Here is a 22097-nt window from a genome sequence, read left to right as displayed (position 1 = left end):
GCGATGAAATTTACCGAGCGAACAACTCGGAATGAGGGCCAAGGTGATATATGCACCAGCCAATCAGCTCCAATATGTAAATTAACAGTTAGAAGCTTATTGGCTGATGCATGTATCCCCTTGCGTTTATCACTGGTTTATCACTCCCTTATGCCATCTCCAGGTTAATACATCTGCCCCATTGTCCACTACTGTATATCATCTAGTATGTAACAAGCTATAGTGTAACTGAGCCTGTAGCAATAACCTGAGTGACAGCTCCCCCTCCCCCTGTGTGCAGAATGTGACCTCACTGGTATCTGAGTGTCAGAATTCACTTTCATTTCTCTCTTCTGCTGCCAGCGATGGCGTCTGCTGCTCTGAGACAGGAGCTGGACTGTTCCATCTTCCTGAGCATTTATACAGATCCTGTAACCCTGAGATGTGGCCACAACTTCTTACGGGTCTGTATTGAGCGTGTGCTGGATACACAGGAGGGGGCTGGAGCTTATACCTGTCCTGACTGCAGAGCAGAGTGTCAGGAGCGTCCTGTACTGCAGAGGAACATAACGCTGTGTAACATAGTGGGGAGTTTCCTGTCTACTCGGCCAGATCAGGAGGAGACTGGGATCTTCTGCACTTACTGTGTGGACTCTCCTGTACCTGCTGCTAAATCCTGTCTGCTGTGTGAGGCTTCTCTGTGTGATAATCACCTGAGAGTACACAGCAAGTCACCAGAACACGTCTTATGTGATCCCACCACTGCCCTGGGGAACAGGAAATGCTCCATCCATAAGAAGGTCCTGAAGTATTACTGCACTGAGGACTCTGCCTGTATCTGTGTGTACTGTTCAGCTGGAGAACATCGGGGACACCTTGTTGAGTCACTGGATGATGCCTCTAAGAAGACAAAGAGAAAACTGAGAAATGTACTGAAGAAACTGACCATAAAGAGAGTGAGGGCTGAGAAAAGAGTCCAGAGTCTGCAGGAGCGCAGGAGAGTAGATCAGGGAAAAGCAGCTGGTGTAACAGAGACAGTCACTGCCCTGTTTAGAGACATCAGGAGACAGCTGGAAGACCTGGAGAAGAGAGTGCTGAGTGAGATCTCCAGGCAGGAACAGCGCGTTTCACTCTCACTCTCTGATCTGATCCAGCAGCTGGAAATAAAGAGGGACCAGATGTCCAGGAAGATGCGTCACATTGAGGAGCTGTGTAACATGTCTGATCCAGTGACTGTCTTACAGGAACCAGACACAGGGGACCTGTGTGATACTGAGGACACAGAGAGACATGATATCCAGGTCCGTGGTGCAGGAGATCTGGATGTGGGTCTCATCTCAGAGACATTACACACATTATCTGATATAATAACAGGTATAAATACAGGGATCTATGTGCAGGAGGCTACAGACCTATTACTGGATGTAACCACAGCTGGTGATACAGAGTCTGATATAATAACAGGTATAAATACAGGGATCTATGTGCAGGAGGCTACAGACATATTACTGGATGAGAACACAGCTGGTAATAATGTACAGATATCAGGTGACAGGAAAACTGCATCATGGTCAGATATAAACCAGAATCGCCCAGTAACACCAGAGAGATTTCGGTGTGATCAGGTAATAAGTACCAGGGGATTCTCCTCAGGGCGACATTACTGGGAAGTGGATGTCAATAAGTCAGAGTACTGGAGGATGGGGATGTGTTATCCCAGTATAGGCAGGAGAGGACGTCGGTCAGTCATTGGGGAAAATAAAAAATCCTGGGGTTTGGTTAGGTATATTAATCAGTACTTCGTGATACATGACAGTATAGCTATCCGGTTACCTGACAATATCCCCTGTGACAGAGTGAGGGTATATCTGGATTATGAGGCAGGACAGCTGTCCTTTTATACTCTGTGTGACCCCATCAGACACTTACACACCTTTACGGCTTCCCTCACTGAGCCCCTCCATGCTGTTATAGGTTTCTTAGGAGGTTTATCTGTAGGGGACGATGGTATAACTATATGTGGGGAAGTCAGGAGCTGGGAAAAATTACCATAAGTAATCTGCCCAGAGACTGGTGACATCACAGGGAAGGGAATCTGATTGAGGGAATATTAAATCAATAAAATGAAGCAGTGGGTGGAGGTACAGCTGAGCCCCTCCCCTGGGTAACCAGGTGACCAGTGTATCTGTGTTTCCATGTTGGTGTATTATATGCTGTCATTATAAATATATAAATATACATTTCTGTGGGATTTCTCCACCTCTGACTCACTGACACCTGTGATTGGCTGCAATATCTGTCTGTCAGCCAGTGTGCACATTATCATTGTAGTCAGTGCTTCACTTGCGCCTATTGGCTGAGATGTAGTAACTGTAAAATTGTTAGAATCACAAACTGATATTTAATTATTTACTGCCAGTTATAGAGGTGTCATTATACAGTGCTCTCTTATGTCAGCTCCCTCAGCAACCACCGGGCACTGTCTCAGCATAGGAGTGTTATAGAGGTGTCATTATACAGCGCTCTCTCCTTATGTCATCTCCCTCAGCTACCACCGGGCACTGTCTCAGCATAGGAGTGTTATAGAGGTGTCATTATACAGCGCTCTCTCCTTATGTCATCTCCCTCAGCTACCACCGGGCACTGTCTCAGCATAGGAGTGTTATAGAGGTGTCATTATACAGCGCTCTCTCCTTATGTCATCTCTCTCAGCTACCACCGGGCACTGTCTCAGCATAGGAGTGTTATAGAGGTGTCATTATACAGCGCTCTCTCCTTATGTCATCTCCCTCAGCTACCACCGGGCACTGTCACAGCATAGGAGTGTTATAGAGGTGTCATTATACAGCGCTCTCTCCTTATGTCATCTCCCTCAGCTACCACCGGGCACTGTCTCAGCATAGGAGTGTTATAGAGGTGTCATTATACAGCGCTCTCTCCTTATGTCATCTCTCTCAGCTACCACCGGGCACTGTCTCAGCATAGGAGTGTTATAGAGGTGTCATTATACAGCGCTCTCTCCTTATGTCATCTCTCTCAGCTACCACCGGGCACTGTCTCAGCATAGGAGTGTTATAGAGGTGTCATTATACAGCGCTCTCTCCTTATGTCAGCTCCCTCAGCTACCACCGGGCACTGTCTCAGCATAGGAGTGTTATAGAGGTGTCATTATACAGCACTCTCTCCTTATGTCATCTCCCTCAGCTACCACCGGGCACTGTCTCAGCATAGGAGTGTTATAGAGGAGTCATTATACAGCGCTCTCTCCTTATGTCAGCTCCCTCAGCTACCACCGGGCACTGTCTCAGCATGGGAGTGTTATAGAGGAGTCATTATACAGCGCTCTCTCCTTATGTCAGCTCCCCCAGCTACCACCGGGCACTGTCTCAGCATAGGAGTGTTATAGAGGAGTCATTATACAGCGCTCTCTCCTTATGTCAGCTCCCCCAGCTACCACCGGGCACTGTCTCAGCATAGGAGTGTTATAGAGGTGTCATTATACAGCGCTCTCTCCTTATGTCAGCTCCCTCAGCTACCACCGGGCACTGTCTCAGCATAGGAGTGTTATAGCGGAGTCATTATACAGCGCTCTCTCCTTATGTCAGCTCTCTCAGCTACCACCGGGCAGTGTCTCAGCATAGGAGTGTTATAGAGGTGTCATTAGACAGCGCTCTCTCCTTATGTCATCTCCCTCAGCTACCACCGAGCACTGTCTCAGCATAGGAGTGTTGTAGAGGTATCATTATACAGCACTCTCTTCTTATGTCACCTCCCTCAGCTACCACCGGGCACTGTCTCAGCATAGGAGTGTTATAGAGGTGTCATTATACAGCGCTCTCTCCTTATGTCATATACCTCAGCTACCACCAGGCACTGTCTCAGCATAGGAGTGTTATAGAGGTGTCATTATACAGCGCTCTCTCCTTATGTCATCTCTCTCAGCTACCACCGGGCACTGTCTTAGCATAGGAGTGTTATAGAGGTGTCATTATACAGCGCTCTCTCCTTATGTCATCTCCCTCAGCTACCACCGGGCACTGTCTCAGCATAGGAGTGTTATAGAGGTGTCATTATACCAGCGCTCTCTTATGTCATCTCCCTCAGCTACCACCGGGCACTGTCTCAGCATAGGAGTGTTATAGCGGAGTCATTATACAGCGCTCTCTCCTTATGTCAGCTCTCTCAGCTACCACCGGGCAGTGTCTCAGCATAGGAGTGTTATAGAGGTGTCATTATACAGCGCTCTCTCCTTATGTCATATACCTCAGCTACCACCAGGCACTGTCTCAGCATAGGAGTGTTATAGAGGTGTCATTATACAGCGCTCTCTCCTTATGTCATCTCCCTCAGCTACCACCGGGCACTGTCACAGTATAGGAGTGTTATAGAGGTGTCATTATACAGCGCTCTCTCCTTATGTCAGCTCCCTCAGCTACCACCGGGCACTGTCTCAGTATAGGAGTGTTATAGAGGTGTCATTATACAGCGCTCTCTCCTTATGTCAGCTCCCTCAGCTACCACCGGGCACTGTCTCAGCATAGGAGTGTTATAGAGGTATCATTATACAGCGCTCTCTTCTTATGTCACCTCCCTCAGCTACCACCGGGCACTGTCTCAGCATAGGAGTGTTATAGAGATGCCTTTATACAGCGCTCTCTCCTTATGTCATCTCCCTCAGCTACCACCGGGCACTGTCTCAGCATAGGAGTGTTATAGAGGTGTCATTATACAGCACTCTCTCCTTATGTCATCTCTCTCAGCTACCACCGGGCACTGTCTCAGCATAGGAGTGTTATAGAGGTGTCATTATACAGCGCTCTCTCCTTATGTCATCTCCCTCAGCTACCACCGGGCACTGTCTCAGCATAGGAGTGTTATAGAGGTGTCATTATACAGCGCTCTCTCCTTATGTCATCTCCCTCAGCTACCACCGGGCACTGTCTCAGCATAGGAGTGTTATAGAGGTGTCATTATACAGCGCTCTCTCTTTATGTCATCTCTCTCAGCTACCACCGGGCACTGTCTCAGCATAGGAGTGTTATAGAGGTGTCATTATACAGCGCTCTCTCCTTATGTCAGCTCTCTCAGCTACCACCGGGCACTGTCTCAGCATAGGAGTGTTATAGAGGTGTCATTATACAGCGCTCTCTCTCCTTATGTCAGCTCCCTCAGCTACCACCGGGCACTGTCTCAGCATAGGAGTGTTATAGAGGTGTCATTATACAGCGCTCTCTCCTTATGTCATCTCTCTCAGCTACCACCGGGCACTGTCTCAGCATAGGAGTGTTATAGAGGTGTCATTATACAGCGCTCTCTCCTTATGTCATCTCCCTCAGCTACCACCGGGCACTGTCTCAGCATAGGAGTGTTATAGAGGTGTCATTATACAGCGCTCTCTCCTTATGTCATCTCCCTCAGCTACCACCGGGCACTGTCTCAGCATAGGAGTGTTATAGAGGTGTCATTATACAGCGCTCTCTCCTTATGTCATCTCTCTCAGCTACCACCGGGCACTGTCTCAGCATAGGAGTGTTATAGAAGTGTCATTATACAACGCTCTCTCCTTATGTCAGCTCTCTCAGCTACCACCGGGCACTGTCTCAGCATAGGAGTGTTATAGAGGTGTCATTATGGTATCCGGACTCCAGGTCAACAGCACAAAGGTCGACACACTTTAGGTCGACACCAATTGGTCGACACACATTAGGTCGACAGGGTCAAAAGGTCGACAGGAACAAGGTCGACATGGAAAAGGGTCGACATGAGTTTTTCATGATTTTTTTCTTTTTTTGAACCTTTTCATACTTAACGATCCACGTGGACTACGATTGGAACGGTAAAGTGTGCCGAGTGAAGCGGTAGCGGAGCGAAGGCACCATGCGAGGGGACGCGGTGCACTAATTCGGGTTCCCGGTCACTCTACAAAGAAAACGACACCAAAAAAACATAAAAAAACTCATGTCGACCTTTTTCCATGTCGACCTTGTTCCTGTCGACCTTTTGACCCTGTCGACCTTTTGACCCTGTCGACCTAATGTGTGTCGACCAATTGGTGTCGACCTAAAGTGTGTCGACCTTTGTGCTGTCGACCCTGAGTCCCAGACCCGTCATTATACAGCGCTCTCTCCTTATGTCATCTCCCTCAGCTACCACCGGGCACTGTCTCAGCATAGGAGTGTTATAGAGGTGTCATTATACAGCGCTCTCTCCTTATGTCATCTCTCTCAGCTATCACCGGGCACTGTCTCACCATAGGAGTGTTATAGAGGTGTCATTATACAGCGCTCTCTCCTTATGTCAGCTCCCTCAGCTACCACCGGGCACTGTCTCAGCATAGGAGTGATATAGAGGTGTCATTATACAGCGCTCTCTCCTTATGTCAGCTCTCTCAGCTACCACCGGGCACTGTCTCAGCATAGGAGTGTTATAGAGGTGTCATTATACAGCGCTCTCTCCTTATGTCATCTCTCTCAGCTACCACCGGGCACTGTCTCAGCATAGGAGTGTTATAGAGGTGTCATTATACAGCGCTCTCTCCTTATGTCAGCTCCCTCAGCTACCACCGGGCACTGTCTCAGCATAGGAGTGTTATAGAGGTGTCATTATACAGCGCTCTCTCCTTATGTCATCTCTCTCAGCTATCACCGGGCACTGTCTCAGCATAGGAGTGTTATAGAGGTGTCATTATACAGCGCTCTCTCCTTATGTCAGCTCTCTCAGCTACCACCGGGCACTGTGTCAGCATAGGAGTGTTATAGAGGTGTCATTATACAGCGCTCTCTCCTTATGTCAGCTCCCTCAGCTACCACCGAGCACTGTGTCAGCATAGGAGTGTTATAGAGGTGTCATTATACAGCGCTCTCTCCTTATGTCATCTCCCTCAGCTACCACCGGGCACTGTCTCAGCATAGGAGTGTTATAGAGGTGTCATTATACAGCGCTCTCTCCTTATGTCATCTCCCTCAGCTACCACCGGGCACTGTCTCAGCATAGGAGTGTTATAGAGGTGTCATTATACAGCACTCTCTCCTTATGTCATCTCCCTCAGCTACCACCGGGCACTGTCTCAGCATAGGAGTGTTATAGAGGTGTCATTATACAGCGCTCTCTCCTTATGTCAGCTCTCTCAGCTACCACCGGGCACTGTCTCAGCATAGGAGTGTTATAGAGGTGTCATTATACAGCGCTCTCTCCTTATGTCATCTCCCTCAGCTACCACCGGGCACTGTCTCAGCATAGGAGTGTTATAGAGGTGTCATTATACAGCACTCTCTCCTTATGTCATCTCCCTCAGCTACCACCGGGCACTGTCTCAGCATAGGAGTGTTATAGAGGTGTCATTATACAGCACTCTCTCCTTATGTCATCTCCCTCAGCTACCACCGGGCACTGTCTCAGCATAGGAGTGCTATAGAGGTGTCATTATACAGCGCTCTCTCCTTATGTCAGCTCTCTCAGCTACCACCGGGCACTGTCTCAGCATAGGAGTGTTATAGAGGTGTCATTATACAGCGCTCTCTCCTTATGTCATCTCTCTCAGCTACCACCGGGCACTGTCTCAGCATAGGAGTGTTATAGAGGTGTCATTATACAGCGCTCTCTCCTTATGTCAGCTCTCTCAGCTACCACCGGGCACTGTCTCAGCATAGGAGTGTTATAGAGGTGTCATTATACAGCGCTCTCTCCTTATGTCAGCTCCCTCAGCTACCACCGGGCACTGTATCAGCATAGGAGTGTTATAGAGGTGTCATTATACAGCGCTCTCTCCTTATGTCATCTCCCTCAGCTACCACCGGGCACTGTCTCAGCATAGGAGTGTTATAGAGGTGTCATTATACAGCGCTCTCTCCTTATGTCAGCTCCCTCAGCTACCACCGGGCACTGTCTCAGCATAGGAGTGTTATAGAGGTGTCATTATACAGCGCTCTCTCCTTATGTCAGCTCCCTCAGCTACCACCGGGCACTGTCTCAGCATAGGAGTGTTATAGAGGTGTCATTATACAGCGCTCTCTTATGTCATCTCAGCTACCACCGGGCACTGTCTCAGCATAGGAGTGTTATAGAGGTGTCATTATACAGCGCTCTCTCCTTATGTCATCTCCCTCAGCTATCACCGGGCACTGTCTCAGCATAGGAGTGTTATAGAGGTGTCATTATACAGCGCTCTCTCCTTATGTCATCTCCCTCAGCTACCACCGGGCACTGTCTCAGCATAGGAGTGTTATAGAGGTGTCATTATACAGCACTCTCTCCTTATGTCATCTCCCTCAGCTACCACCGGGCACTGTCTCAGCATAGGAGTGTTATAGAGGTGTCATTATACAGCACTCTCTCCATATGTCATCTCCCTCAGCTACCACCGGGCACTGTCTCAGCATAGGAGTGATATAGAGGTGTCATTATACAGCGCTCTCTCCTTATGTCATCTCCCTCAGCTACCACTGGGCACTGTCTCAGCATAGGAGTGATATAGAGGTGTCATTATACAGCACTCTCTCCTTATGTCAGCTCCCTCAGCTACCACCGGGCACTATCTCACCATAGTAGTGTTATAGAGGTGTCATTATACAGCGCTCTCTCCTTATGTCAGCTCCCTCAGCTACCACCGGGCACTGTCTCAGCATAGGAGTGTTATAGAGGTGTCATTATACAGCGCTCTCTCCATATGTCATCTCCCTCAGCTACCACCGGGCACTGTCTCAGCATAGGAGTGATATAGAGGTGTCATTATACAGCGCTCTCTCCTTATGTCATCTCCCTCAGCTACCACTGGGCACTGTCTCAGCATAGGAGTGATATAGAGGTGTCATTATACAGCGCTCTCTCCTTATGTCATCTCCCTCAGCTACCACCGGGCACTGTCTCAGCATAGGAGTGTTATAGAGGTGTCATTATACAGCGCTCTCTCCTTATGTCAGCTCCCTCAGCTACCACCGAGCACTGTCTCAGCATAGGAGTGTTATAGAGGTGTCATTATACAGCGCTCTCTCCTTATGTCAGCTCCCTCAGCTACCACCGAGCACTGTCTCAGCATAGGAGTGTTATAGAGGTGTCATTATACAGCGCTCTCTCCTTATGTCACCTCCCTCAGCTACCACCGGGCACTGTCTCAGCATAGGAGTGTTATAGAGGTGTCATTATACAGCGCTCTCTTTTTATGTCAGCTCCCTCAGCTACCACCGGGCACTGTCTCAGCATAGGAGTGTTATAGAGGTGTCATTATACAGCACTCTCTCCTTATGTCATCTCTCTCAGCTACCACCGGGCACTGTCTCAGCATAGGAGTGTTATAGAGGTGTCATTATACAGCGCTCTCTCCTTATGTCATCTCCCTCAGCTACCACCGTACACTGTCTCAGCATAGGAGTGTTATAGAGGTGTCATTATACAGCGCTCTCTTATGTCATCTCCCTCAGCTACCACCGGGCAGTGTCTCAGCATAGGAGTGTTATAGAGGTGTAATTATACAGCGCTCTCTCCTTATGTCAGCTCCCTCAGCTACCACCGGCACTGTCTCAGCGGGTGGTCTTCTGTTCGCCGGCGGTCGGGCTCCCGGCGCTCAGTATACCGGCGCCGGGAGCCCGACAGCCGGCATACCGACACTTATTTTCCCTCGTGGGGGTCCACGACCCCCATAGAGGGAGAATAAAATAGTGTGGCGCGCGTAGCCCGCCACCGTTCCCGTAGCGTGGCGAGCGCAGCGAGCCCGCAAGGGGCTCATTTGCGCTCGCCAAGCTGTCGGTAAGCCGGCGGTCGGGCTCCCGGCGCCGGGATGCTGGTCGCCGGGAGCCCGACTGCCGGCCAGCCGTAGTGAACCCGTCTCAGCATAGGAGTGTTATAGAGGTGTCATTATACAGCACTCTCTCCTTATGTCATCTCCCTCAGCTACCACCGGGCACTGTCTCAGCATAGGAGTGTTATAGAGGTGTCATTATACAGCGCTCTCTCCTTATGTCAGCACCCTCAGCTACCACCGGGCACTGTCTCAGCATAGGAGTGTTATAGAGGTGTCATTATACAGCGCTCTCTCCTTATGTCATCTCTCTCAGCTACCACCGGGCACTGTCTCAGCATAGGAGTGTTATAGAGGTGTCATTATACAGCGCTCTCTCCTTATGTCATCTCCCTCAGCTACCACCGGGCACTGTCTCAGCATAGGAGTGTTATAGAGGTGTCATTATACAGCGCTCTCTCCTTATGTCATCTCCCTCAGCTACCACCGGGCACTGTCTCAGCATAGGAGTGTTATAGAGGTGTCATTATACAGCGCTCTCTCCTTATGTCACCTCCCTCAGCTACCACCGGGCACTGTCTCAGCATAGGAGTGTTATAGAGGTGTCATTATACAGCGCTCTCTCCTTATGTCAGCTCCCTCAGCTACCACCGGGCACTGTCTCAGCATAGGAGTGTTATAGAGGTGTCGTTATACAGCGCTCTCTCCTTATGTCACCTCCCTCAGCTACCACCGGGCACTGTCTCAGCATAGGAGTGTTATAGAGGTGTCATTATACAGCACTCTCTCCATATGTCATCTCTCTCAGCTACCACCGGGCACTGTCTCAGCATAGGAGTGTTATAGAGGTGTCATTATACAGCTCTCTCCTTATGTCAGCTCCCTCAGCTACCACCGGACACTGTCTCAGCATAGGAGTGTTATAGAGGTGTCATTATACAGCGCTCTCTCCTTATGTCATCTCCCTCAGCTACCACCGGGCACTGTCTCAGCATAGGAGTGTTATAAAGGTGTCATTATACAGCGCTCTCTCCTTATGTCAGCTCTCTCAGCTACCACCGGGCAGTGTCTCAGCATAGGAGTGTTATAGAGGTGTCATTATACAGCTCTCTCCTTATGTCAGCTCCCTCAGCTACCACCGGACACAGTCTCAGCATAGGAGTGTTATAGAGGTGTCATTATACAGCGCACTCTCCTTATGTCATCTCCCTCAGCTACCACCGGGCACTGTCTCAGCATAGGAGTGTTATAGAGGTGTCATTATACAGTGCTCTCTTATGTCAGCTCCCTCAGCTACCACCGGGCACTGTCTCAGCATGGGAGTGTTATAGAGGTGTCATTATACAGCGCTCTCTCCTTATGTCAGCTCCCTCAGCTACCACCGGGCACTGTCTCAGCATAGAAGTGTTATAGAGGTGTCATTATACAGCGCTCTCTCCTTATGTCATCTCCCTCAGCTACCACCGGGCACTGTCTCAGCATAGGAGTGTTATAGAGGTGTCATTATACAGCGCTCTCTTATGTCATCTCCCTCAGCTACCACCGGGCAGTGTATCAGCATAGGAGTGTTATAGAGGTGTCATTATACAGCGCTCTCTCCTTATGTCAGCTCCCTCAGCTACCACCGGCACTGTCTCAGCGGGTGGTCTTCTGTTCGCCGGCGGTCGGGCTCCCGGCGCTCAGTATACCGGCGCCGGGAGCCCGACAGCTGGCATACCGACACTTATTTTCCCTCGTGGGGGTCCACGACCCCCATAGAGGGAGAATAAAATAGTGTGGCGCGCGTAGCCCGCCACCGTTCCCGTAGCGTGGCGAGCGCAGCGAGCCCGCAAGGGGCTCATTTGCGCTCGCCAAGCTGTCGGTAAGCCGGCGGTCGGGCTCCCGGCGCCGGGATGCTGGTCGCCGGGAGCCCGACTGCCGGCCAGCCGTAGTGAACCCGTCTCAGCATAGGAGTGTTATAGAGGTGTCATTATACAGCACTCTCTCCTTATGTCATCTCCCTCAGCTACCACCGGGCACTGTCTCAGCATAGGAGTGTTATAGAGGTGTCATTATACAGCGCTCTCTCCTTATGTCAGCACCCTCAGCTACCACCGGGCACTGTCTCAGCATAGGAGTGTTATAGAGGTGTCATTATACAGCGCTCTCTCCTTATGTCATCTCTCTCAGCTACCACCGGGCACTGTCTCAGCATAGGAGTGTTATAGAGGTGTCATTATACAGCACTCTCTCCTTATGTCATCTCCCTCAGCTACCACCGGGCACTGTCTCAGCATAGGAGTGTTATAGAGGTGTCATTATACAGCGCTCTCTCCTTATGTCAGCACCCTCAGCTACCACCGGGCACTGTCTCAGCATAGGAGTGTTATAGAGGTGTCATTATACAGCGCTCTCTCCTTATGTCATCTCCCTCAGCTACCACCGGGCACTGTCTCAGCATAGGAGTGTTATAGAGGTGTCATTATACAGCGCTCTCTCCTTATGTCACCTCCCTCAGCTACCACCGGGCACTGTCTCAGCATAGGAGTGTTATAGAGGTGTCATTATACAGCGCTCTCTCCTTATGTCAGCTCCCTCAGCTACCACCGGGCACTGTCTCAGCATAGGAGTGTTATAGAGGTGTCGTTATACAGCGCTCTCTCCTTATGTCACCTCCCTCAGCTACCACCGGGCACTGTCTCAGCATAGGAGTGTTATAGAGGTGTCATTATACAGCACTCTCTCCATATGTCATCTCTCTCAGCTACCACCGGGCACTGTCTCAGCATAGGAGTGTTATAGAGGTGTCATTATACAGCTCTCTCCTTATGTCAGCTCCCTCAGCTACCACCGGACACAGTCTCAGCATAGGAGTGTTATAGAGGTGTCATTATACAGCGCTCTCTCCTTATGTCATCTCCCTCAGCTACCACGGGGCACTGTCTCAGCATAGGAGTGTTATAGAGGTGTCATTATACAGTGCTCTCTTATGTCAGCTCCCTCAGCTACCACCGGGCACTGTCTCAGCATGGGAGTGTTATAGAGGTGTCATTATACAGCGCTCTCTCCTTATGTCAGCTCCCTCAGCTACCACCGGGCACTGTCTCAGCATAGGAGTGTTATTGAGGTGTCATTATACAGCGCTCTCTCCTTATGTCATCTCCCTCAGCTACCACCGGGCACTGTCTCAGCATAGGAGTGTTATAGAGGTGTCATTATACAGCGCTCTCTTATGTCAGCTCCCTCAGCTACCACCGGGCACTGTCTCAGCATAGGAGTGTTATAGAGGTGTCATTATACAGCACTCTCTCCTTATGTCATCTCCCTCAGCTACCACCGGGCACTGTCTCAGCATAGGAGTGTTATAGAGGTGTCATTATACAGCACTCTCTCCTTATGTCATCTCCCTCAGCTACCACCGGGCACTGTCTCAGCATAGGAGTGTTATAGAGGTGTCATTATACAGCGCTCTCTTATGTCAGCTCCCTCAGCTACCACCGGGCACTGTCTCAGCATAGGAGTGTTATAGAGGTGTCGTTATATGATACCCTAAGGTATTAAATTCATTGGTACATTGTATAACATGTATATGATTTGTGAACCCTCACAGAGGGAAAACTTATTTCAGATGGGGATGCTCTCATGGAGAGAAGGTGTCAGTATATGTGTCTTCCCCTCATATAGGAGAGTGGGAATACCCCAAACAAATGGGACTGTAGGTAAAACAGGCAGGAGGGATAAACCCATATACTCAAGAAGGGGGATTCATATGGGAGTTGGTCAGGAGAGAGTCTGACTCGTGCAGGAGACAGTTGGTGAGGCTAATCCGGGCACCCAATGAAAAAAAAGGATAAATAAGAGGCTCAGGAGGTGGTCGGATGGTCGTCGTTGGAGAAGGAGGAGAGCGGGAGGCACGCTGCACCCGTGTACCCTGTGAACGGACATAAATTCCCCACGTACAGCCCTACCTATCAATCTGCTGACGACTCCGGGGTCCGGTGTCTGAACGGGGCTCTGTTCAGGAGGTGATCCGTAAGTGACTGCGGCAGGCGGGGTTGAGATATCCGTCTCTCCCTCAACTCTAGATAGAGGCGGCCCGACGGGTGTGACGCAGCGACTTAAAGCCCGTCCCGCGTTTGAAAGGAGGCGCTAGAGGCACAGATAGACGGAGGACACCCGCAGTGAGTACATCCGACAGCAGGAGCCTTTCTGTTAAAACTTACACTGTGACCTGCTAAAGCAGGAAGGCCGGGAGAGGCTATTTAGTAAAAGACTTTGCCACAGATACGCCTTCTGGGCGGCCGCATCCATCAGTCCGCCAACCCGATCACAGTAAGAGGGAGGCAGGAACATTCAGGGCGCAGCAGAGGGACAGAGAGGGGCGGATTCAGTCAATCCATATAAGGAAGGAGGTGGGCCAGCATAGTTTGGATAGAAAGTATCCTCTAATGCAGGGGATATACCACAGCATCTCCAGCCTACACATAACCTGTCCTCCAGCAGCAAGTCAGATATTTACTGGATAAAAGCAGCAGACAGGATAGAAAGAGACAGAGTCGTCTTTAATATATTTGAAATAAAGTGGATGTAGTTAAAGAAAGAGGGCTTCTCGATTAAAGAAAGAGATAGACTCACCTCTGGCATAAACTCTATATAACGGGCGCAGATACGGTACCAGTTTGTTCTCTTGTGTGCAAGCTTACCCGCCTCCTATATAGCTGCAAGAAAAAAACAAACAGATAGAAATTGTTAGCACCAACTCTCTGCCACCCTGATAAAGAAGATTGAGTACAATACAGATCAGCATTTATATAGGGGGATACAAAAGTTAGATACCACTGCATTGAGACAAAATATACTTCAACTTCTAGATATCACCACATTTTTGAACGCTTTCGAATTGCATCGTATAAGGGGTTATCGAACTGGAGGATAAGGCTTTGTTAACACCGGAATTGTATCAAATACCTATTTAGGATTTATCTTACTCAATACCAGAAAATTTGGAGGTTATTACACAACAGAAACTTCATGTGCACCAACGACATGGCCATTAGACATTGCGCAGCGTAGACATTTGTAAACAAGGTAACCACATTCGAGGTAGGGACTAAAAGGAAATAAGAGTATTCCTTCCCGGGGTCTGTATTATTAGTGAATATTTGATTGTTTTCAGTATTTACCTGTAATTATATTCAATTGAGTAGGTTGAATTTAGTGAAAGTGCTGCATATCGTTTAAGAAAACATTTGAATCCCGCAGGTCAAAGAATGAACTACGTGGATTCTCAGTAGTGGATAAAATAAAATGCATAGAATGTTTATATAGCTACTTGTATAAATATATTGTTACCATTTAGAGTTATATAACTGGGGAATGGTTAAAATCCCTAAGGGCTTCTTAGAAACCCAGTGAAGATTGTGAATTAAGTGAATTATTTATTGGAAATAAAAAGAAACTTAATCTTGTCTGGAGTACTTTGAGAATACTTACCCACCATTGAAGAAGCGGACAACTGTAAAGAAAACAAGGTACGACTACCAACTCCATTTATTAAGGAATAGCATATCGGAGATTACACTAACCCTCCCCCTAGTGCCGAACCCTATCCCCAGTGCCTAACCCTTACCTCCCCTCACACAGCCTAACCCTCCCCCTAGTGCCTAACCCTAACCTCCCCTCCCGCAGCCTAACCCTCACCCTAGTGCCTAACCCTAACCCCCCCACCCTTCTACAGCCGAACCCTCTACCTAGTGCCTAACGCTAACCTCCCCTCCCGCAGCCTAACCCTCCCCCTACACTTATAACCATAACCCCCACCCTTCTACAGTCTAACCCTCCCCCTAGTGCCGAACCCTATCCCCAGTGCCTAACCCTAATCTCCCCTCACACAGCCTGACCTTCCCCCTAGTTCCTAATATCCCCTCCTGCAGACTAACCCTAAGCCTCCTTCTACTGCCTAACCCTAACCTCCCTGCCCTCCTACAGCCTAACCCTCCCCCTATTGCATAACCCTAACTTTCCCTCCTCTATCTTAACCCTCCCCCAGTACCTAACCCTATCCCCCTACCCTTCTACAGCCTAACCCTCCCCCTAGTGCCTAACCCTAACCTCCCCTCCTGTAGCCTAACCCTCCCCCTAGTGCCGAACCCTAACCTCCCCTCCTGTAGCCAAACCTTCTCCCTATTGCCTAACCCTAACCTCCCCTCCTGTAGCCTAAGCCTTCCTCTAGTTCCTGACCCTAACTGCCCCTCTTGTAGCCTAACCCTCCCCCTAGTGCCTAACCTCCCAGAGCTTAAGCCTCCCCTAGTGCCTAACCTCCCCTCTCACAGCTTAACCCTAGCCTCCTCTCCTGTAGCCTAACCCTCCCCTAGTGCCTAACCCCAACCTGTAGCTTATCCCTAACCCTCCCACTAGTGCCTAACCCTATCCCCCCCCCTGTAGCTTATCCCAAACCCTCCCCCTCATAACTTTATTCTCCCTGCCCTCCCGAAGCCTAACCCTCACCCTAGTGCCTAACCCTAACCCCCCCACCCTTCTACAGCCGAACCCTCTACCTAGTGCCTAACGCTAACCTCCCCTCCCACAGCCTAACCCTCCCCCTACACTTATAACCATAACCCCCACCCTTCTACAGTCTAACCCTCCCCCTAGTGCCGAACCCTATCCCCAGTGCCTAACCCTAATCTCCCCTCACACAGCCTGACCTTCCCCCTAGTGCCTAATATCCCCTCCTGCAGACTAACCCTATGCCTCCTTCTACTGCCTAACCCTAACCTCCCTGCCCTCCTACAGCCTAACCCTCCCCCTATTGCATAACCCTAACCTTCCCTCCTGTATCTTAACCCTCCCCCAGTACCTAACCCTATCCCCCTACCCTTCTATAGCCTAACCCTCCCCTAGTGCATAACCCTAACCTCCCCTCCTGTAGCCTAACCTTTCCTCTAGTGCCTAACCCTAACCTCCTCCCTTCTGCAGCCTAACCCTCTCCTTGTGCCTAACCGCCCGCAGCTTAAGCCTCCCCAGTGCCTAACCTTCCCTCCCGCAGCCTAACCCTAGCCTCACCTCCTGTAGCCTAACCCTCCACGAGTGCCTAACCCTAACCTCCTCTACTGTAGCCTAAGCCTCCCCTAGTACCTAACCCTAACCTCCCCTCCTATAGCCTAACCCTTCCCCTAGTGCCTGACACTATCCTCCCCTCCTGTAGCCTAACCCTTCCCCTAGTGCCTAACACTAACCTCCCCTCCTGTAGCCTAACCCTCCCTCTAGTGCCAAACCCTATCCTCCCCTCACACAGCCTAACCCTGCTCCTAGTGCCTAACCCTAACCTCCCCTCCTGTGGCCTAACCCTCCCCCTAGTGCCTAACCTCCCCTCTCACAGCTTAATCCTAGCCACCTCTCCTGTAGCCTAACCCTCCCCTAGTGCCTAACCCCAACCTGTAGCTTATCCCTAACCCTCCCACTAGTGCCTAACCCTACCCCCCCCCTGTAGCTTATCCCTAACCCTCCCCCTCATGCCTAACTTTATTCTCCCTGCCCTCCTACAGCCTAACCCTCCCCCTATTGCATAACCCTAACCTTCCCTCCTGTATCTTAACCCTCCCCCAGTACCTAACCCTATCCCCCTACCCTTCTACAGCCTAACCCTCCCCCTAGTGCCTAACCCTAACCTCCCCTCCTGTAGCCTAACCCTCCCCCTAGTGCCGAACCCTAACCTCACCTCCTGTAGCCTAACCTTCCCCCTATTGCCTAACCCTAACCTCCCCTCCTGTAGCCTAAGCCGTCCTCTAGTGCCTGACCCTAACCTCCCCTCCTGTAACCTAACCATTCCTCTAGTGCCTAACCCTAACCTCCCCTCCTGTAGCCTAACCCTTTCCCTAGTGCCTAACCCTAACCTCCCCTCCTGTAACCTAACCCTCCCCCTAGTCTCTAACCCTAACCTCCCCTCCTGTAGCATTACCCTTCCTCTAGTGCCTAACCCTAACCTCCCCTCCTGCAGCCTAACCCTAACCTCCCCTCCTGTAGCCTAACCCTACCCCTAGTGCCGAACCCTAACCTCCCCTCCTGTAGCCAAACCTTCCCCCTATTGCCTAACCCTAACCTCCCCTCCTGTAGCCTAAGCCTTCCTCTAGTGCCTGACCCTAACAGCCCCTCTTGTAGCCTAACCCTCCCCCTAGTGCCTAACCCTATCCTCCCCTCCTGTAGCCTAACCTTCCCCCTAGTGCCTAACCCTAACCTCCCCTCCTGCAGCCTAACCCTTCCTTTAGTGCCTAACCCTAACCTCCCCTCCTGTAGCCTAACCCTTCCTCTAGTGCCTAACCCTAACATCCCCTCCTGCAGCCTAACCTTCCCCCTAGTGCCTAACCCTAACCTCCCCTCCTGTAGCCTAACCCTCCCCATACTGCTGAACCCTAACCTTCCCTCCTGTAGCCTAACCCTCCCCCTAGTGTCTAACCCTAACCTCCCCTCCTGTAGCATAACCCTTCCTCTAGTGCCTAACCCTAATCTCCCCTCCTGTAGCCTAACCCTCCCTCTAGTGCCAAACCCTATCCTCCCCTCACACAGCCTAACCCTGCCCCTAGTGCCTAACCCTAACCTCCCCTCCTGTGGCCTAACCCTTCCCCTAGTGCCTAACCCTATCCTCCCCTCACACAGCCTAACCCTCCCCCTAGTGCCTAACCCTAACAGCCCCTCTTGTAGCCTAACCCTCCCCCTAGTGCCTAACCCTATCCTCCTCTCCTGTAGCCTAACCTTCCCCCTAGTGCCTAACCCTAACCTCCCCTCTTGTAGCCTAACCCTCCCCCTAGTGCCTAACCCTAACCTCCCCTCCTGTAGCCTAACCTTTCCTCTAGTGCCTAACCCTAAACTCCCCTCCTGTAGCCTAACCTTCCCCCTAGTGCCTAACCCTAACCTCCCCTCCTGTAGCCTAACCCTCCCCCTAGTGTCTAACCCTAACCTCCCCTCCTGTAGCCTAACCCTCCCCCTAGTGCCGAACCCTAACCTCCCCTCCTGTAGCCAAACCTTCCCCCTATTGCCTAACCCTAACCTCCCCTCCTGTAGCCTAAGCCTTCCTCTAGTGCCTGACCCTAACATCCCCTCTTGTAGCCTAACCCTCCCCCTAGTGCCTAACCCTATCCTCCCCTCCTGTAGCCTAACCTTCCCCCTAGTGCCTAACCCTAACCTCCTCTCCTGCAGCCTAACCCTTCCTTTAGTGCCTAACCCTAACCTCCCCTCCTGTAGCCTAACCCTTCCTCTAGTGCCTAACCCTAACATCCCCTCCTGCAGCCTAACCTTTCCCCTAGTGCCTAACCCTAACCTCCCCTCCTGTAGCCTAACCCTCCGCCTAGTGCCGAACCCTAACCTCCCCTCCTGTAGCCTAACCTTCCCCTTATTGCCTAGCCCTAACCTCCCCACCTGTAGCCTAACCCTTCCCCTAGTGCCTAACCCTATCCTCCCCTCACACAGCCTAACCCTCCCCCTAGTGCCTAACCCTAACAGCCCCTCTTGTAGCCTAACCCTCCCCCTAGTGCCTAACCCTATCCTCCCCTCCTGTAGCCTAACCTTCCCCCTAGTGCCTAACCCTAACCTCCCCTCTTGTAGCCTAACCCTCCCCCTAGTGCCTAACCCTAACCTCCCCTCCTGTAGCCTAACCCTCCCCCTAGTGCCTAACCCTAACCTCCCCTCCTGTAGCCTAACCTTTCCTCTAGTGCCTAACCCTAAACTCCCCTCCTGTAGCCTAACCTTCCCCCTAGTGCCTAACCCTAACCTACCCTCCTGTAGCCTAACCCTTCCTCTAGTGCCTAACCCTAACCTCCCCTCCTGTAGCCTAACCCTCCCCCTAGTGTCTAACCCTAACTTCCCCTCCTGTAGCCTAACCCTCCCCCTAGTGCCGAACCCTAACCTCCCCTCCTGTAGCCAAACCTTCCCCCTATTGCCTAACCCTAACCTCCCCTCCTGTAGCCTAAGCCTTCCTCTAGTGCCTGACCCTAACAGCCCCTCTTGTAGCCTAACCCTCCCCCTAGTGCCTAACCCTATCCTCCCCTCCTGTAGCCTAACCTTCCCCCTAGTGTCTAACCCTAACCTCCCCTCCTGTAGCCTAACCCTTCCTCTAGTGCCTAACCCTAACATCCCCTCCTGCAGCCTAACCTTCCCCCTAGTGCCTAACCCTAACCTCCCCTCCTGTAGCCTAACCCTCCCCCTAGTGCCGAACCCTAACCTCTCCTCCTGTAGCCTAACCTTCCCCCTATTGCCTAACCATAACCTCCCCACCTGTAGCCTAAGCCTTCCTGTAGTGCCTGACCCTAACCTCCCCTCCTGTAGCCTAACCCTCCCCCTAGTGTCTAACCCTAACCTCCCCTCCTGTAGCATAACCCTTCCTCTAGTGCCTAACCCTTACCTCCCCTCCTGCAGGCTAACCTTCCCCCTAGTGCCTAACCCTAACCTCCCCTCCTGTAGCCTAACCCTACCCCTAGTGCCGAACCCTAACCTCCCCTCCTGTAGCCAAACCTTCCCCCTATTGCCTAACCCTAACCTCCCCTCCTGTAGCTTAAGCCTTCCTCTAGTGTCTGACCCTAACAGCCCCTCTTGTAGCCTAACCCTCCCCCTAGTGCCTAACCCTATCCTCCCCTCCTGTAGCCTAACCTTCCCCCTAGTGCCTAACCCTAACCTCCCCTCCTGCAGCCTAACCTTCTCCCTAGTGCCTAACCCTAACCTCCCCTCCTGTAGCCTAACCCTCCCCCTAGTGCCGAACCCTATCCTCCCCTCCTGTAGCCTAACCTTCCCCCTATTGCCTAACCCTAACCTCCCCTCCTGTAGCCTAAGCCTTCCTCTAGTGCAGAGATTTTCAACCTTTTACAACTCGCGGCACACTGAACAAGATTTAAATATTGCCAAGGTACACTCAAATATAATGGTAAAGCATGGTGCAGTTGAATGTCCTAGGATGTCATGTTGCAGCTTCTCCATAGGTAACGCCTGAGCCACATCTGAGAAAGCCAGAAGAGCCTAACACTGACCGGGCCCAAAATTAGAACTGGCTCTACAACCACTAAACCCACCAGTATTGATCGTTCCAGGGCCTCAGTAGCGGCAAAACACTGACTTGCCTTGCTGTGCTTCTATGGCGGCACACCTGGAGACTGCTCAGGGCACACTAGTGTGCCACGGCACAGTGGTTGAAAAACACTGCTCTAGTGCCTAACCCTAACCGCCCCTCTTGTAGCCTAACCCTCCCCCTAGTGCCTAACCTCCCACATCTTAAGCCTCCCCTAGTGCCTAACCTCCCCTCTCACAGCTTAACCCTAGCCTCCTCTCCTGTAGCCTAACCCTCCCCTAGTGCCTAACCCCAACCTGTAGCTTATCCCTAACCCTCCCACTAGTGGCTTACCCTAACCCCCCCCCCCCTGTAGCTTATCCCTAACCCTCCCCCTCATGCCTAACTTTATTCTCCCTGCCCTCCCGAAGCCTAACCCTCACCCTAGTGCCTAACCCTAACCCCCCAACCCTTCTACAGCCGAACCCTCTACCTAGTGCCTAACGCTAACCTCCCCTCCCACAGCCTAACCCTCCCCCTACACTTATAACCATAACCCCCACCCTTCTACAGTCTAACCCTCCCCCTAGTGCCGAACCCTATCCCCAGTGCCTAACCCTAATCTCCCCTCACACAGCCTGACCTTCCCCCTAGTGCCTAATATCACCTCCTGCAGACTAACCCTAAGCCTCCTTCTACTGCCTAACCCTAACCTCCCTGCCCTCCTACAGCCTAACCCTCCCCCTATTGCATAACCCTAACCTTCCCTCCTGTATCTTAACCCTCCCCCAGTACCTAACCCTATCCCCCTACCCTTCTACAGCCTAACCCTCCTCTAGTGCATAACCCTAACCTCCCCTCCTGTATCCTAATCCTCCCCTAGTGCCTAACCCTAACCTCCTCCCTTCTGCAGCCTAACCCTCCCCTAGTGCCTAACCGCCCGCAGCTTAAGCCTCCCCAGTGCCTAACCTTCCCTCCCGCAGCCTAACCCTAGCCTCACTTCCTGTAGCCTAACCCTCCACGAGTGCCTAACCCTAACCTCCTCTACTGTAGCCTAAGCCTCCCATAGTAACTAACCCTAACCCCCCCTCCTATAGCCTAACCCTCCCCTAGTACCTAACCCTAACCTCCCCTCCTATAGCCTAACCCTTCCCCTAGTGCCTAACCCTAACCTCCCCTCCTGTAGCCTAACCATTCCTCTAGTGCCTAACCCTAACCTCCCCTCCTGTAGCCTAACCCTTTCCCTAGTGCCTAACCCTAACCTCCCCTCCTGTAGCCTAACCCTTCCCCTACTGTTTGACACTATCCTCCCCTACTGTAGCCTAACCCTTCCCCTAGTGCCTAACACTAACCTCCCCTCCTGTAGCCTAACCC

This window comes from Pseudophryne corroboree, chromosome 6 (assembly GCF_028390025.1).
Source record: "Pseudophryne corroboree isolate aPseCor3 chromosome 6, aPseCor3.hap2, whole genome shotgun sequence".
In the NCBI taxonomy this organism is placed as follows: domain Eukaryota; kingdom Metazoa; phylum Chordata; class Amphibia; order Anura; family Myobatrachidae; genus Pseudophryne; species Pseudophryne corroboree.
This window is presented reverse-complemented; position numbering follows the sequence as displayed.